This window comes from Canis aureus, chromosome 14, assembly GCF_053574225.1.
Source record: "Canis aureus isolate CA01 chromosome 14, VMU_Caureus_v.1.0, whole genome shotgun sequence".
In the NCBI taxonomy this organism is placed as follows: domain Eukaryota; kingdom Metazoa; phylum Chordata; class Mammalia; order Carnivora; family Canidae; genus Canis; species Canis aureus.
Window position 1 is genome coordinate 27,387,820 of NC_135624.1, and position 19,082 is coordinate 27,406,901.

The 19,082-nt window shown below is 38.9% G+C and overlaps 2 long non-coding RNA genes across 6 annotated transcripts in view; one reads left to right on the top strand and one right to left on the bottom strand.

The window, feature by feature from the left end:
* Positions 1–219: 219 nt before the first annotated feature.
* LOC144282876 (uncharacterized) lies at positions 220–9,815 on the bottom strand. 3 transcript variants are annotated; one of them, XR_013351287.1, is made up of 5 exons: positions 9,708–9,798; positions 5,583–5,722; positions 4,383–4,437; positions 2,850–3,050; positions 220–1,133 (listed from the first exon to the last, which is right to left on the bottom strand). It is a non-coding gene; the product is annotated as an uncharacterized LOC144282876 (long non-coding RNA). The 3 variants fall into 3 exon arrangements; XR_013351285.1 differs by lacking the exon at positions 2,850–3,050 and having other exon boundaries at positions 226–1,133; XR_013351286.1 differs by lacking the exons at positions 2,850–3,050; positions 5,583–5,722 and having other exon boundaries at positions 255–1,133; positions 9,708–9,815.
* Positions 9,816–9,869: 54 nt separating this feature from the next.
* LOC144283311 (uncharacterized) overlaps positions 9,870–19,082 on the top strand; it is an 83,305-nt gene continuing 74,092 nt past the window's right edge. For all 3 annotated transcript variants that reach the window (XR_013351771.1, XR_013351770.1, XR_013351769.1), the window contains exons 1-3: positions 9,870–10,128; positions 10,680–10,768; positions 11,308–11,396. This is a non-coding gene — a long non-coding RNA (uncharacterized LOC144283311). The remainder of the gene's footprint in view (positions 10,129–10,679; positions 10,769–11,307; positions 11,397–19,082) is intronic.

Consider the following 19,082-nt stretch of genomic DNA (forward strand, 5'->3'; position numbering starts at 1 on the left):
AGATCAATCTTCTCAATATCTATGGAGACTTAATGTCTTGGCAGGAGTCTCAAACCTTTGTTTTGCCCTTGTTTACTACTAAGCCTGTATCCCATGCTGCTAGGTGTTGAAAGCTGGCATCCCCAAAATATTACAGTAAGGGAGATCACTACCTTGGTAAATCTTTTTTTTTTAAATTTTTTTTAATTTATTTATGATAGGCACACAGTGAGAGAGAGAGAGGCAGAGACACAGGCAGAGGGAGAAGCAGGCTCCATGCACCGGGAGCCCGATGTGGGATTCGATCCCGGGTCTCCAGGATCGCGCCCTGGGCCAAAGGCAGGCGCCAAACCGCTGCGCCACCCAGGGATCCCCCCTACCTTGGTAAATCTTAATAGATTTATTGGAAATGAGAAGGCACAGGAAGTAATTTATGGGGTTAGGTTTATACTGGGTCATTTGATGCAGGGGCATTATTGGGTTGGACAGATAGGTACAGAATAATTAAAGATGAGTGACTAGAGCTAGGTGGGGTTGGTAGTTTTAAAGTAAATCTTAAAGAGACAGTTGTTTGATGTTATTTATTGCACCAAGAACGGGTCTTTACTCCCCTAAGGCAAAATGGAATACTCTAACATCAAATTAATGGTCCTCAGGAAGTTCTTTATTTTAGCTTTCTGAGGCTGTTGTAATAGACTGGGTGACTTGACACAATATAAATTTATTCTCTCACGGTTCTGGGGGCCACAAGTCTAAATCCTAGCAGCTGTTGGGGACACCACTCTATCCAGAGGACTGAAGGGAGAATCAGCTTCTGGGGCTACTGGCATTCCTTAGCTTGTGTTCCATCTTCCTCTGCTATGTGTGGTTCACCACATCGCCTGCTCCTCTATGAGTGTGTCTCTCTCAAAATACTCTTTGCCTCGCTCCTGGAAGTGTACATGTGATTGCACTTAGGTCCCTCCAGATAATCCTGGATAAACTCCTCCTCTCAAAATCCTTAATTCAAATACATATTTTGCCATTTAAGGTAATATCCATTCTTTTGCCATATAAGACAATATTCATAGGTTCCAGAGATTTGACATGGATGTCTTTTAGTTGGTGTATTGGATCCTCCAAATTCATGTCCAGCTGGAACTTCAGAATGTGACCTAATTTGGAAACAAGGTTTTTGCAGATGTAATTAGTTAAGATGAGGTCATACTGGCTTAGGGAGGACCCTAAAGACGGGTCATACTGGCTTAGGGAGAACCCTAAGAAGAGAAACCAAGACACAGATGTAGACAAGGAAGACAGAACACCTTATGGTGATGGAGGCTAAGACTGGAATAATGTGTCTATAAGCCAAGGGATGCCAAGGATAGTTGGAACTACCAGAAACTAAAGCTTCTTTAGAGGCTTGAAGAACAAATGGCCCTGCTGACATCTTAATTTTGGACTTCTAGCTTCTAAAACTATAGGAGAATACATCTCTCATTCTTGTGGGTTTTGTTTTTGAACCACTCAGTTTGTGGTAATTGGTTACAGCAGCCCTAGAACCTAATATAGTAGGCCCTTTCTCAGCCTACTACCTTCCCAAAAAATAGTTTCATCTTCTTGGGCAAGAGTTAATGCAAAAATCAAGTCATGTTAATAGACTTGATTTTTTTTGAAGAATTTATTTATGAGAGAGAGAAAGAGAGAGAGCAGGGGGAGGAGCAGAAGGAGAGGGACAAGCCGACTCTGTGCTGAGTGCAGAGCCTGACTCAGGGCTCGATATCAGGACCCTGAAATCATGACCCAAGCTGAAACCAAGAGTCAGACGCCTAACCAACTGAGCCACCCAGGCTCCCCAGTAGACCCTTGATTTTTTATTTTATTTTATTATTTTTTAAATTCTTTTTATTGGAGTTCAATTTGCCAACATATAGCATAACACCCTTGATTTTTAATTGGCATCTGTATGTCTGGTTCCATTCTCACTAGCCTCACTCAGACACCTCTACCTCATGAAGACTATTCTTAGCCCCACTCACCAGATCCAGCCTTTTCAGATTATGAGTCAGGATGACTTGAATTATAATGTGTTTGGTCCATAACCCCTTGGCCCTCCTGAATTCACCTGGTGCTCTGGTTGGCAGTGCCTGGCCTGCCGATAGCTTGCCACCTGCAGACCCTTCATCTCTGTTCTCATCTGCTGGCTTCTGTGACATTTCAGAGCTTGTTCCAACACAAGTATCAGTGACTTGGAAATATCTTGTGGGAATAATTTTCAATTAAGGGAGAAGAGGAGTCAGTGGGTCAATGGCCCAATCTCTTTGTCCCCTAGTGGGTTGATTCCTAAATGTATTCAATACATTTTCTCAGATTTTTGGCTTTTCTCTATTCCCTTTTTTACTCTCCTACTTCCTCTTTTATGTTTCTTGTTAACGCCTTCCAAGTAAACTACCCACCCCAAGTCCCCGTCACAGGGTCTCTATTTGAGGGAGCCCTGAAAGGAACTCGCAGCATTGAACTCTGCTGGGCCCATTCCTCGTTCTCTCCTTGGCCTCTCTTCCTTCCTCTCAGAGACATGAGCTGCTGTTGCAGTATCCACTGGTGACCTGGCCTGTCTCTTCAGGTGCCCAGGTTCCTCCACAACATTTTACATTTTTGCGGAATAGGAGGCAACAAATTAAAAGAGAGTCAGCTTCTAGATCACGAAGCCTACACACCATTTACCCTTTCTCTTCAGTAGGAGCCAGTAAAGCAGGAAATTAAAGAGACTCTCTAATTGGATGACATTTCCAGTCTCTTGGCCACACTATAGTTTGTGTAATCATGCTCCTAGTGGCTCTTGAGAAGTCCTATTTTTCAATATGCTCCCATAATTTTTTTTCCACATTTACCTTAAAGTGGAACACCACCACCGCCTTAAAGCTGGGTTGGAGAACGTGACAATATTGGAGTTATTCCACTCCCCTTTCCAAATCCACTGTTCATCCTTCTTCCTCTGATCTTTGCCCCCAAAGCTTGAACACCTGGTTGCATTACCCAGGATCAAAGCTGGTTTTCTTTTTCTTTCTCCTTTCTAGCCCTTAAGAAAGAAGCTACGTCCAGAAAAGATTAGCAAACATTGAAAATAAGTATACATCTCATCTCTTGACTTAGATAAGGGCATGATTTTATATGTGTGTGTGCATTTATTTGATTTCCTTTTATCAGCAATTATTTAGAGTTGATTTTGACACCTTTTCCTTATCCAACCTAAAGTCAACATTCTCAAGCTATATGTTCACCTTGGCCCATTTTCCTCCTAGTTGGGAACTTTCCCTTATTAGGCTGGTACAAATACTTGGGAAAGCATGCCATCCCAACCAGCATGAAGGAGCCCCATGGAATATGGGCATATGCTTTTCCATTCATTGTGGAGGTTCAAGTGTGTGTCTGTAAGACCAGTCTGCTGGACATAACTTATACCCCAAGCCCTATGTCTCCATAAATAACTCCTGGCAGTTTCATTACAGCCTGGGGTACCCCGGCTAACATTGGCAGCTAACTTAATGCCAATCAATCTTTCTAATGCCTTTCATGGTTTGGTTTCATTAGGAGCTAAAGCCATCACTCACCCCGTGTCTGCTTGGCCACCATGTTGATTTGTGTCTCCCTATTGTGTGAACGAATATGCATCCCAGAAGACCTGAGATTTCCTCAGGAACAGAGTACTGCTGAGTGCTCCCTATTTATTGCTTAGTATAAGAATATATATTACCTTTTATTACATGGCCATTAGAGAGTATAAAATCTGGGGAGAGATTTCCATTGGAGTGTAGTAAGCATAATTATAAATTTGGGGACAATGTGAAATATGTCCTTGCTAGAATATTCACTGAGTTATCAAATGAGTTGCTTCTGGTGACACCAATTAATTCATAGTCCACGTGAGACCATTTGGCTCCCCTTCCCCCTTATTTCTGCTTTTCAAGCTTTGTTTAGCTCTTTTTTTATGCCCTTTTATTTAGCCAAGAATCGACCAATATGAATGAAAAAGAGACTACTCCTAGCTCTCCAGTAAAACCCCAGCAAAATCAGTGTCCCTTTGTCATTTTTGTGTAGAATTTGAGGTGAATATTCAGGTCCTGAGGGATAGAAGAGAGAGGGATAAAATAAAATAAAATAAAATAAATAAAAATAAAATAAAATAAAAAATAAAATAAAATAAAATAAAAGCTCTCTGACAGAGAGACCAGGAAGCACATTATCCAGCTCAGCACAATTACCTGCAACATGGTCACCTCAGCCCGTGCCCACCCCCACCCCACACCATTCCCTCATTAAAACTGGGGACGAGAAAAATCTGTACTTAAGCTAAAGCTTCAACCACACAGTTTTTGATTACATAGCTAGCATTTGCTCAGCGGATCCTAATGGTTCATACTAACCTTGGCAGTGTCTCAGTGGCCATATTTTCACAGTTGAGTGATTCTTGAATAATTTCTGCAACAAATTAGGCATAAAAAGCTTTTACTCTACCCTCACTCATATATATAGATAGATAGATAGATAGATAGATAGATAGATAGATAGATAGATAGATAGAGAGAGACTCTACATTATCCCTAATCCTCTCTGGGATTTTTTTTTATCATCCTGACCACAGGAGAGGCCACTCAGCTTTTATACCTACAACTGTGTGTTCACAGCACACTTCAATGGGTGGACTGACACGGACTTACAATAGATGGTGGATGGAACTTATCTCACCAGCTATGTACCTTTCACCCAGCTTCTTCCTTAGCTTGTGTCAGCAATAAACTCACCCTTACCTGTCAGTTCCAGCCCTTCCAGACACAACCTCCCACCCCACCCCCCACTGCCGCCACCCACGTCCTCCCACAGCCTGCTTGGTTCATTGCTATCCCTTCTAATCCCATCCTCCATCCATCATACACATAAAGCTTGATGTACGTAGTCTGCACTCTCTGTGACAAAACAAAACAAATACCAATAAACAGGAAAACCCTTTTCCAATCCCTCTGCTTTATGAACCAATGATTTGTGACTGTGTGTGTGTGTGTGTGTGTGAGAGAGAGAGAGAGAGAGAGCACCTTAGGATGATGGTGGAGAAATAAAATCAGAGTCTGTAGTAAGGGAGCATAGCTTGAAATACCATATTCAGCATTGTGACTTTACATGTAGAAGACAGGAAGAAAGCACCTTGTTTTATTATCTAGATTATGTAATGTAAAAAGATTTGGCAAAACTTGGAGAAGACTTCTTGAAAATATCTTCTGTTTTATGGAATAAATCATACAGTGTAAATATAACTTGAACAAAAGCTGGAGGAGAAGGAAAAGTAGTTACCTGCCGTTACATGAGAGGAGGGGCCAGGCCACACTTCTCTGAAGAGGGAATCAGCTTTATGAGAGTTATAGGAATTTTGTTTGCCTATTTCACTAATAAGTTCTGCTAAGTTAGTGGCCACCTTTCTATCATAGCCTATGTGTACTGGAGTCCTGGTAACTTTTATTCACAAAGCAGTTTGGTGCTAAAGGCAGGAATACAGAAAAGGTGGCAGGTGGGCCACTGGGGCAGTTTTCTGATTTATGGCTTCAGGGTGTGGCAGTGTTTCTGTCACATACTTAGAGGTGAGAAAATGCCAAATGTATGTCTTCTTTCCTTTAAGATTTCTTCCCATGGTTGAAATTAAAGTATCCCTGGGACTGCAGTTATTTTAGACAAGACTTCATCACTGTCACCTCAGAGTTGGCTGGGTTCCTTCCTAAGAACAGAAGCATGTGGACAGAACAAGTAAAGGGTATTAGGACAGTGAGCACCTGAAAGAAAGAAGGGAGTTATCCAGATTGATTTTTAACTCCTTTTACCCACACCCTTTGCCATATAACTTAGTGGTTCTTCCCTTAAAAGAGATGAACTCAGGGGTGCCTGGGTGGTTCAGTTGGTTAAGCATCCGACTCTTGATTTTGCCTCAGGTGTTGATCTTAGGGTAGTGAGATCAAGCTCTATATCCAGTTCCATGCTCAGCAGGGAGTCTGCCAGAGATTCTCTCCCTCTGTCTCCCCCATGAGTAAGTACACTCTCTCTCTCACTCTCTCTCTCATAAATAAACAAAAAACATAGGAAAAAAGTGATGAAGTCAAGGGAAAAATCTTCATGATGCTGAATGTGGCAATGATCCCTTAGACATAACACCAAAAGGATAAGCCACAAAACAAAAAACAGATAAATTAGATTTTTATCAAGACTAAAACTTTTGTGCATCAAAGAATGGTATCATCTAAGTGAAAAGGCAACCCATGGAATGAGAGGATATATTTTCAAATCACATATCTGATGAAAGATTAATAACTACAATATATAAAGAACTTCTACAACCCCACACACCACCAACAAAAAGACAAATACCTCTATTAAAAGTTAGTGAAGTACTTTAATAGACATTTCTTCAAATTTTATATATATATATATATATATATATATATGATGAGTAAGTACATGAGAAGATGCTTAAAATTACTAATCATTAGAGAAATGTAAACCAAATCGACAATGAGATACCATTTCATATCCATTAGTATTGCTATTACCAAAAAAACTAAAAAAAATAATGCATGTTGGATGTGGCAAAATTGGAACACTTGCGCATTGCTAGTAGAAATGTTAAATCGTATAGCCACTCTATAAAATGGTGTGACAGTTTCTCAAAAAATTAAGCAGTATTACCATAATACAGCAATTCTTCCTTTAGATAAACATCAAAAAAGTATTGAACTCAGAGACTCAGAGACTCAAGCATAACTTGTGCAGCTGTGCTCATAGCAGCATCATTTACAATTGACAAAAGGTAGAAGCAACCCTAGTGTTAATTGATGGAAGAACAGATAAACAAAATGTGGTATAAACACACAATGGAATGCTAGTCAGCCCTACAAATGAAGGAGATTCTGACATATACTAGAACACTGATGACCCTTGAAGGCCATAAGGTGGGATAAGCCAGCCACAGAACTATGCCCTTAAAAATGTCAATTTTATGTTATATATAGTTTATCAGAAATAAGAAGGTGGAACTGACCATAGAAGAGGAGGAAGTGATAGCGTGCCAAGGTAACCCTAGGCTTCGAGAAGCCTTCTGTGTTTCCACTTGCTCCCTGGAATCTCTGCCCAGGCCATGAGAAGGGCTTCCCCAGGGTAATGAATACCCATTCAGACTGAACCCTAGAATAAGTAGACGCACATGGAGTAGACTTGAGTCCAAACCTCAGCAAGGAACCAGGATCTCTGGGTCCACAGTTTGAAGCAGATGAACCATGCCTACGCCCAGCAGCCAACTCTTGGCAATCTGCAATTGACTTAATGAAATAAATGATTATGGCTGAAGCCACTGGTTTTTGGAGTAGTTGTTACACAGCATTATCGTGGAGCCAGAGTTCAGTTACAGGATCATCATCAAGAGCACCTGATTTCCCCTCGCTGCTTGTCCATCATGTACTGATCCTAAGAGATCCTAAATCTGTACATTATATGTTACTCCTCTGGTTTAGCCACTGACTCTGTCAAAACACCACTTAACTTTTTCCACATGGCTCTTCTTTGCACTAAGGATAAGTCCCAGGTTTCCTGAAGTGGCTTTTTAGGTCTTAATTTCCTCATGCCTTCCTCTCCAGCTTCACCTCTGGCTGTGTTCCCTCTCACTGTTGCTGCTTGTGTCATCTCCATCTCCATCTCAATCTCTCTGTCTCTGTCTGTCTCTGACCAGACTAGTTCCTGAGGGTCTTGCCAGGTCTTTTACTCAAATGTTACTTCCTTAAAAGGGTCTTGCATGGACCCTCACACCAGCTAAGATGGTGCATACTGTGTGCATTCCCGTCATCCACCCACAGCATTTCTGCATTTACTTTGTAAACTCAATATATTTTCTCTCAACAGGTCTGTCCTGTTCACTCTATTCTCTCAATTTAGCTGGTACCAACATAATAAAAATACAATGTACTTTTGTTTAAAATGTAATTGAATGAATTAAAGAATTAAAGGTGCGTCTCTAAGACCACTGTGTTCTCTTGTAAGACTCACTAATGGACTCTGTTAGTAAAACTTTTACCTCAGCCCGTAGAATATTAAGTTGAATGAAAACTTAGAGATCATATAGTCTTAATTCCAAATGAGTAAACTGGGTTCCTTCAAAGATAATTTCATTAGGGTTACTTTTGTGGGTGCACTCTAAACTGGATGGTTCTGAGAGAATTATAAAATGATAAATGTTTCTGCCACTAACCTCTGGGTTTAATAAAAACAGGACATTCATTTTTGAACCTTGCATTTTAACTGAGTCATGCAGGTCCAGGGCCTATAGAAGAGGAAATTTATGGCACTATGAATCTTTATTTGCAGTTCTTAGAGCATGATGTTGACTTCTGATTTAGATATTCCCTGGAAGTGCAGCCCTAAACAAGGGCTTGGAATTTAGAGTTTGATCCCATGACTTTCTGAAATTTGTTTGCCATCACCATCAGACAATAACCTTAAACCACCTTAAAATTTTTAAAAACTCCTGCATAATTGAAAGACACCATGCAAAGTTAAAAGACAAGCCACAGATTGGGAGATTATATTTATAACACACTTAACCAATAAAGGATTAGAGTCCAGAATACATAAATAAATTTTGCAAATTAGTAAGGAAAAGAAGAACAACTAAGTAAAATAATCCACAAAGGTTGTGCACATGGAGTTCATAGAAGAGGAAACAGGAGTGATGAGTAAGCGTATGAAAAATACTTGATCTGGCTAATCATTAGGGGCAACACAGTTAATATGGCAAAGAGCTACCACTCTGCACTGAATGGCAAAAATAAAAATGTATAATTATTCCAAGAGCTGGGATGATGGAGAGAAACTGAAACCTTATACCATGTACTAGGATAAAATAGCTATTGGGCACTATCTGGTAACATTGTACACAAGCATCCCTTTATACCCAGAAAAACTCTTGCATATATTTAGTAGGGGGCATAGATAGGGATACTTATTGCAGTCCCACTTTTCATAGTACAAATTAGGCAAAACCCTAAGTATCTGATACAAATTACTAAATATGGTTATAAATAACTGGTAAAAATCGGTCAGTTTCCAGGTGCAGGACCTTTAAATCCGGTGGAAACAGGAAGGAAAATATCTGAGAATAGGTGGCTTTTGTTTCCACTCATAGGGCACTAAATGATGTCTCATTGTATTAGATGTGTTACACATACCCTCACTAAATAATAAATACCATAATGTATGGTAAAATACATTATAAATTTTCAGGAACAATATACATGTTTAATAGAAGTTTCCCTAAGACCGTAAGCTTGTTAATAAAATTCTAAAATATAAAGGAAAGGACAACCCATCTGATCCTGTTGTGCTCTGCTTAAATCTACTTCCACGATAACCTTTTGCAGGACCTCTTAGCATTGTATGTGAGGCCCAAGTTATCTTCCTAGCTTTCCTCTCACACTTGTTCCCTGGATTCTTTTTCTCCCCTCAGTCTAGGCAGCCTGTCTAGTAACTCCGGTGTGTTTCTCAAGGCTTAGCCTCAAATCACATTGTTTCTTGGAGAAGGCATCCCTCTCTCTATACCAAATTCATAGCGTGGCACATGCAGTCCTGGGACAGCCCTCCTCACATGTGCACATGTGGGGGCTGTGTCTTATCCATCTTACAGCTCCTCAGCACCCCCCCCCCCCGAAAAGACTGCCACTTACAGTATTAGTTACCTCCCAGCTGGACCATGGGAACCAACATCTTTTCCCATTCAGAGATGGTCCCTTAGCCTCTCATTGGTTTCAAAACAATGGGCCAACAATGGGCCAGTGAAGCTGGCCAGAGCTTTATCTAGGTTGGTCATTCTCATGTTGCCATGGCTACAAGGATTTGGGGACTTTAGGGAGTACGTAATTTCAAGAGACAGAAAAGGATGCTGCACCCCATCTGGATATGAACTTCCTTGCAGTGCACATCAACCACCCCTCCCCCAAAGGGATGCTGAAAGCTTTGCCGTCAGCCCCTGTAATCATCTCCATGACCATCCTAGCCTAGTTGGCTGGGCTTCTGCAGGGGCCAGACTTTATTCACCTGAGTCACAGACACTCCTGCAATGATAGCACTCGGAGTCCCTCTTTAGAGGTGAGTAGGGAAGGAAACACTCACGTATGGAGCACCTGCTGTGTGTGTTTATGAATATAAGCTCACTGATCATAACATTCGACAGATGAGGTGACCAAGGTGCAAAGGGGAGGGGCTTGATCAGGATGGCACTCTCAGGAAATGGTGGGAATTCCAGTCTGACTCAGGCTTATGCTTCTCCCATTCCCCCAACCCCACCTTATCTCTGGAGAGACATCTTGTAAAATTCCACTCCAATCACTTGATTAAATCTCCCTGGAAACCACCCTAGACTTTTATGATACAAGGCAAAATGACAAATGACTAAACGGGAATAGAAATCATCCTTTAATCATCTCTGAGGCTATAAGATGCACATAAATGACTTTCCAGGGGGGAGTAACAGTGCTTTGGGAGGGCAGCCTGAATTCTGGCTGAATAATATCAATAATAATAACAATAAAACAGAGAAAGCAGGGACCATGTGGAGAAGGCTGGTGAGGGCTTTGACACAGTCAAAAGTTCACATTCAATGAGGGACATTAATATTTCACATTGAATTCCTTTATTAGCCTAGATACCCGAAGGTCACTTGGAGAGATTTTTCAGGTTACCAGCTTGACAGTCTTTATCTGAGAAGAGGCACTGGAGGCTTCTCAAGGTGAGATGGAACATATCTTCCAGGTTGCCAGATAGGATGGCTAGCTAGGGGTGGCTAGATAATAATTAACAAGCTCATTACCACCTGCCATTTCAGAACTGCTCATCAACCCAGGTCCATTTGATGTTCATTTGCTTCTTGTGAATGCAAAGACGGGTGCATTGAGATTTTCCTGATAGCCCTTCTGACATTATGATACCTGTATGTGCGTGTGTGTGTGTCTATTTGTGTTGCTGTGTGTCCGTGTGTCTGTGTAACTTCGTGTGTAAAATCCTATCTAATCGAGAGCTGCACTGGAAGGGGCTGTGTCTCATTTTTAATAATGTGGAGAGAGGACTAATCAGCTGAACAGTGTGTACAGGGTCCCTTCTAGAATGCAGAACATTGAATATGGTAATGAGGCAGTCAGGAAGCTCAGCATGGGTTCTTTTAATTTTTTTTGTGAGGAAACATAAAATATTCTTTAACAGTGATACCTCTGAAAGTGTTGGATTGGCAAGATACACACATATATGTTTGTATGATTTTGCTCATGGTAGGATATATCCATTCATGGGATATTTGTTGAGAGCTTACAATGAAGCAGGAAAACCTGGAAAGATGACTAGAAGATGGTCGCTAATGAGAGGTAAGAGGGGACACATCAACAAGGGATGAGGTAAGGAAGAAGGAGGACGTACTCAAAGAACAGGTAGGGCACAAGATTTTTCCACAAAAATCTTCTCTGGCACAGAATTATTTCTTTGGTGTTAAACCACAGCCTCTGTAATCAAGCACACATAGATTCAAACCTGTCTTGGCTCTTTCCTAATTTATTTTTTGTCCTGAGGTCACCTGTTTAATCTCTTTGTGCATTGTTTTTCTCATCTATAAATGGGAACAGTAGGATTTCCATGGAATAATGTTCTTTTGAGAAGCTATTGGTAAGTCATATAAAGTTCTTGGCACCATGCCTCACCAACAAAAGCAGTTGGTATACATTATTATGATGATAATGATTATGATTGATATTAGAATAAATATCAGAAAGGGAAACAGAACATGAAAGACTCCTAACTCTGGGAAATGAACTAGGGGTGGTGGAAGGGGAGGTGGGCGGGGGTGGAGGTGACTGGGTGGCGGGCACTGAGGTATGTACTTGACGGGATGAGCACTGGGTGTTATTCTGTATATTGACAAATTGAACACCAATAAAAAATAAATTTATTTAAAAATTAAAAAAATAAAAATCATTCTCAAGTTTGGAAAACAAATTTAAAAAAATATATATTAAGTTGATTTCTGTACTGTTGGAATTTTCATGGCTTCCAGCATACATTATGCATCTCTGAGACAGTGTATCAGAGCACAGACCTACCCTCACCCCCACAAAAACATCATTGTTTTTGTTTTTTGTTTTTGTCTTCAGATGCAGGTCACACTTTGATAATGCTAGTCTGGGGGCACAGGGAAGCTCTGGATCAGAAGCTAACAAAGAGTTATCCTGAGGGATAGGGAAGCTCTGGATCAGAAGCTAACAAAGAGTTATCCTGAGGGATAGGGAATGCTTATAAATTCTGAGTAATAGGGAACAGAGAGAGGCAGCGTCTATGCCTGGTCATCTTTTCATATGGAGACAGAAGGTTAGAAGTTGGTAGATTTTTGGACCGCCTGTGTTGGGAAATTTGGAAGACCAAAGAGAGTGACCCCTGCCCCTGAGAGAGTGGAGGCTGGCATTCATTGTAGATATGTGTTGGCCTTTGCATACATCAGGAAATCTCAATGCTCTGCCCTTGTCATGTTTCCATCCTCTTTTCTTCCATTCAGACAAGCAATCTGGGCTAGTATTTCAGGAACAGAGGGTCATGGATCCTTTCATTCAGTCATTTGCTCACTTGTTCACTCTGTTTTTCAATACATAGTTCATTCAAAAACTTTTGTGGACAACTTATATGGTGCCAAGTGTAGCATTAGCTCCTGAGGACACAGAAATGAACGATATACAATCCTGGCCCTAAGAGAACACAAAGGCTCTCAGGATGGTGTATGAATTTTAATCTATCTGGGGAAAATCTTCATAAGCACCTATTTCAGCACAATCTGGTGTCTTCTGTAATAAAGGCAAATAAAATATGTGTTGAATGCATAGTCTCTATCATCTCAAGCATTCATCACTGCTGTTCCTTGCTTGGAAAATCTTCATAATCCTGTCTATACTCCAGGATCCTGGTCTTGTCCTCTTCCCTCCACAAAGCCTTCTGACCACTTGAGGTAAGGCTCTTTCCATCTTTGTTTACTATTTGTCATCAGTCCATCTATTGTCCCTATTCTTTTAGGTCCTGAATGTGAACTGCCTTGCATGTGATTTAATTGCTTTACAAGATTAAACTCTGGACAGCAGAAATCACATCTAACTTTGTATCCCTCACAGCACAAAGAGCTTGTAACATATTGTGATGGTTTTGAAATATGTCCATAAATTCTTTGACCCTCTTCCCTTCAAGAGGTGAGGCTTCATTCCCTTCCTCTTGAGTGTAGGCTGCACTATGCAACTTGATTTTACAAAATGGGATAAAGTGCAGGTGATGGTGTGTGATAATCAGAGACTAAGTTATTAAGGGCATTGTGGCTTATTGCTTGTTCTGTTTTGGGTCACTCTGTCAGAGCGGAAGCAGCTGCTACATCAGGACACTCCAGCAGCCTATGGGAGGGCCACAGGTTTAGAAACTGAGGCCTCCAGCCAACCATCAGAACTAATTTTCCAGTCATGAGAAAATTGGAAATAATTCTTCCAGCCCCATTCAAGCTTTCAGATGACAGCAATCCAAACTGATATTGACTGTAAAACCAAAAATAATTCTAAGTCAGACCACTCCGCTAAGTCATTCTTGGATTCTTGACCATGAGAAACTCTTGAGATAATAAATGCTTGCTATTTTAAGCTACTAAATATTGGCATAATTTGCTCCATCAGAGTAGATTGCTAATATTCAATACACATGTATACTTACCCTATGAAAGAAAGACTCTCTCAGTGCTCTACCTTGTCATGTTTCCATCCTCTTTCCTTCCACCCAGACAAGTAGTCTGGGCTGGTATTTTAGTAGTAGAGGGTTCATGCATCCCTTCATTCAGTCATTTGCTTACAACAGTTCATTCAAAAACTTTTGTGGGCAATTACCTTGTGCCAAGTTCAACTATTAGTGACATTCATGTTCCTGAATCCTGTGGATACTATTTAGTCTCTGTTTTCCTTGTAATCACAGAAATATGGAACACAGAAATTGAATATGTCTTTTAAAGTTGTTTAAAAATATTTCTGTGTAAAAGATAGGTTTCATAAACCCATTCTTCTTCTTCACCACACTCCTTCCTCTGGGGTAATTATGATCTTTTTGCAACTTGCTTTTCTATGAGTGCAACATTATGATATTTAGATTTATCTATGTTGACACATGTAGCACAGAACATCCACATTAACTGTTGTCTAGTGCCCATTATACAACTATACAATAATTTATTAATAAGTTCCCCTTTGGGAGCATTTGGCCGGTTTCCACTTTTTCACCTCTATTAACCACACTACATTGCCATTCTTGTAGATGAATTCTTAACTCTCTATATAAGATCTCTCTAGGGTGTATATTCATCTTTAACCTTCTAGATATAACCAAAATATTCTCAAATTGATTGTCCTAATTTATGCTTCCATCCAACGTACATGGAAAGGTTCCATTTCTCCACATCCTCACCAACATTTTATATTACAAGGTTTGCTTTCCTTCCTTTTCTCTTCTTTCCCTTCTTCTTTTATTTGAATCTGCAGTTGTAGTTTTTATTTAATCATTCATTTTGTGTCCCTTGGCCACTTATGTTTCTTTATCTGACTTATTTATTTATAAATTTTGCCCACTTTTGTATTTGGTCATTTGCATTTTTGGATTGATGGATAAGAATTATTTACATAATTTGTATACTAATATTTTCCCAAAAGCTTGTTTGAGATTTGGTTTTCTAAAATTGTGTTATCTTTTATTAAGTGGAAATTTAAATTGTTAATATAGGCGAATACAAAATCCCTTAGGGTTTAGACATTTTGTGACCAGGTCCAGAAATTATATACTCCTTGGCATGAAAAAATTGTTATACATTTTAGTATACATAAATTTTACTTTTTCAAATTTTATTACCTTTTTAGTTTTTTTCCCATCTTTATTGAGATATAATTGATATATAACATTGGGTAAGTTTAAGGTATAGAGTGTATTGATTTGATATTTCACATTTAGATTTTTATTCCATATGTAATCTTTTGGAATAAGGTGGATGTAGAGACCTCATCTTTTTAAAGTAGATAACTCATTTCTCCACTAGTGTGTATTGTATACTCCATTCTTTCCTCACTTGTTCATCATATTTAAGTGTCAAATAGTCATGGATCTGTTTCTGAATTCTCTATTTTTCTCTGTTGGTCATTTTTACCTATTATTAAACAACTACTATGCTGTTCTAATTGTTATGGTGTCTCATAAATTTTGATATAAATCATGTTTGTCATGTGTATTCTTAACAGTTTCCTATTACAAATAAGTGCTAGGAAGTTTCCAAAGTTTGTGAATAGCTTTCATGATCTTGATTGGAAATGAATCTAGTCTATAGATCAGTTTGGGAAGGACTGACATATACCTATGTGGGTTCCTCCAATACATATGGGTTTTTTTTTCCAATACATATGGTTATCACCAATTTATTTAGTTCTTTTTAAATGTACTTAAAAAGTTCTATAAATTTTTCCTTAAAGATCATGCAGATCCTATATTATAAATGGCTAAGTATATTTTAAACTTTCAGTTTCAGATGTAACAATTGTATAACATCATAATTTATTATTACATCAATGTTTTCAACATTGATGAGCTACCTTATTAGTTCCAAAGAATTATTTGAAATATTCTGAGATTTTCTACCTAGATTACCTTATTCTCTGCTAAAAGTAGCAGTTTTAGTTCTTCCTTTTGATCTTTATACTTTTTTTCTTGTTTTATTGCATTGGCTAGAATCTCCTGTGTAGTGCTGAATGGAAGTGACATATGGTGATTTTCCTTCTTCTTGACACATTCCTAATGTTTAGCCATGTAGGATGGTGCATTCTACAGGCTTACAGTAGATATCCTGAACCTTATTGCCCTTCATAAAATTTTACTATATAATTACTTTTATAATTATTTAATGTAATTGTATAATGCCTCCCTCTTCAGAATCTAACAGATTACTAATTTTGTAGCTGGCACATTAAAAATATTAAACAGATTACTACTGAATAAACAAATGAGTGCAACTAACGTGGTCTCTCTACATCTCCACTGAAGTTCAGATAAAGTTATTCCCCAATCTTATCCCCTGCCTTTAGCTATGGCATTTAATTTCATAGTGGGAAGGGACCTTAGGTATTGTCTCCACTAAACTCCTCCTGTTCCAGATTAGGAACCTGTGAATCAGAAAATTTAAGTGACTAGCTCAAGGTAACTCAGACTGAGGGTTTCAGGATGACTTGTGGCTCTTTTTGAGATGGTCCCTACCCACGTGAATAATCTCATTTGTTTGATATTCTGTCTTATGTTTCTATTGAACTACTTCAGGATGCCATGTTTTCTCTGGGTCTTTATGCTTGCTTTATACTCCATCTGGGGCAATTTTTCCTTCCAAACTACTCACCTGCTTTCACCCATTTCCTTTTGATTTGTCAGGTCTTACTATGAATACCACTTCATCTCAGACATCTGCTATGACATGCTCACACTCAGTATGTTCATATTCATAAAACCTGTACTTCTCCTCTCATAGCACTTATTAAGCTTTAAGTTAATACTTTAAAAATAAACGACCAACACACTGGACTTAAAAATTTTGTGTGGACATTGGTCTTAAGTCTCCTTTTTGGTGGGATCTTTGTCTGGTTTTGGGATCAAGGTAATGTTGGCCTCATAGGATGAATTTAGAAGTTTTCCTTCCATTTCTATTTTTTGAAACAGCTTCTGAAGAATAGGTATTAATTCTTCTTTAAATGTTTCATACAATCCCACTGGGAGGCCATCTGGCCCTGAACTCTTGTTTTGGGGAAATTTTTGATGGCTGCTTCAGTTTCTTTGCTGGTTATGGGTCTGTTAAGGTTTTCTCACTATTCACAGATAACATGATACTCTGCAGAAAACCCAAAAGACTCCACCCAAAAATTGCTAGAATTAATACAGGAATTCAGTAAAGTCACAGGATATTAAAATCAATATACAGAATTCAATTGCATTTCTATACACTAACAATGAGGCAGAAGAAAGAGAAATCAAGTAATTGATCCCATTTACAGTTGTACCAAAACCCATAAAATACCTAGGAATAAACCTAATGAAAGAGGCAAATGATCTGTACTCTGAAAACTATAGAACACTTATGAGAGAAATTGAAGAAGACACAAAAAAATGGAAAACCTTCCATACTCAGAGATTGAAAGAACAAATACTGTTAAAATGTCTTTGCTACCCAAAGCAATCTACACATTCAATGTAATCCCTATCAGAATACCATCAACATTTTTCCTAGAGCTGAAACAATCTTAAAATTTATATGGAGTCAGAAAAGACCCCAAATAGCCTAAGTAATGTTGAAAACAAAAACCAAAGCTGAGGGCATCACAAATGACTGACTTCAAGATATATTACAAAGCTGAGATCATCAAGACATTATGGTACTGGCACAAGAACAAACATAGATCAATGGAACAGAATAGAGAACCCAGAAATGGACCCTCAACTTTATGGTCAACTCATCTTCAACAAAGCAGGAAAGAGTATCCAATGGAAAAAAAGAAAATCTCTTCAACAAATGGTGTTGGGAAAATTGGACAACCACATACAGAAGAATGAAACTAGACTATTTTCTTACACCACACACAAAAATAAACTTCAAATGTATAAACAACCTAAATATGAGAGAGGAATTCATCACAATCCTAGAGGAGAATACAGGTAGCAACCTCTTTGACCTTGGCCACAGCAACTTTTTACTAGACATGTCTCCAAAGGCAAGAAAAACAAAAGCAAAAATGGAGTTCATCAAGATAAAAAGCTTCTACACAGCAAAGGAAACAGTCAACAAAACTAAAAGGCAACCTACAGAATGGGAGAAGATATTTGCAAATGACATATAAGATAAAGAGCTAGTATCCAAAATCTATAAAGAACTTATCAAGCTCAACACCTCCAAAAAACCCACTCAAGAAATGGGCATAAGACATGAACAGACATTTCTCCAAAAAAGACACATAAATCATCAACAGACACATGAAAGAATGCCCCACATCACTCAGCATCAGGGAAATACAAATCAAAACTACACTGGGATACCACCTCACACCAGTTACAATAGTTAATGAACAACTCAGAAAGTAAGAGATGTTGGTAAGGATGCAGAGAAAAGAAAACCCTCTTACACTGTTGGTGGGAATGCAAACTGGTGGAGCCACTCAGAAAACAGTATGGACATTCCTCAAAAAGTTAAAAATAAAGCTACCCCGTGACTCAACAATTGCACTACCAGATATCCAAAGGATACAAGCATAGGGATTTCAAGGGGTACATGTACCCCAATGTTTACAACAGCAATGTCCATAATAGCCAAAATGGAAAGAACCCAGATGCCCTTTGACAGATTAATAGATAAAGAAGATGTGATATATATACAATGGAATATTATTCAGCCATCAAAAATAATGAAATCTTGCCATTTGCAATGACATGGATGGAACTAGAGGGTATTATGCTAAGAGAAATAAGTCAGAGAAAGACAAATACCATATGATTTCACTCCTATGTGGAGCTTAAGAAACAAAGCAGATGAATATAGGGGAAAATAAGGAAAAAATCAAATAAGGTGAAAATTGAGAGAGAGGCAAACCAAAAGAGATGCTGAACTCTAGGGAACAAACAGGGTTGCTGGAGGGGAGGTTGGTGGAGGGAAGTGATAACTGGGTGATAGGCATTAACGAGGGCACTTGAATTAATGAGCACTGGGTGTTATATGCAACTCATATGCATCACTGAATCCTACCTCTGAAACTAAATTTTTAAAAATTCAAAAATTTTTGTATGGAAAGTTGCCACAGCAGTATTGCTCAGACTTTTTTTTTTTTCCCCAGGACCTAGCCCAGTATTCAGCGCTTAATAAATAGGCTGGCAATGAATATACTTTCAATCAGTAAATTTGTATCTTTCTCCTTATAAGCATAAAATGTCTCTGCTTCCATTAGACTGGTAACTATTCAAAAATCTGGTTGGAGATA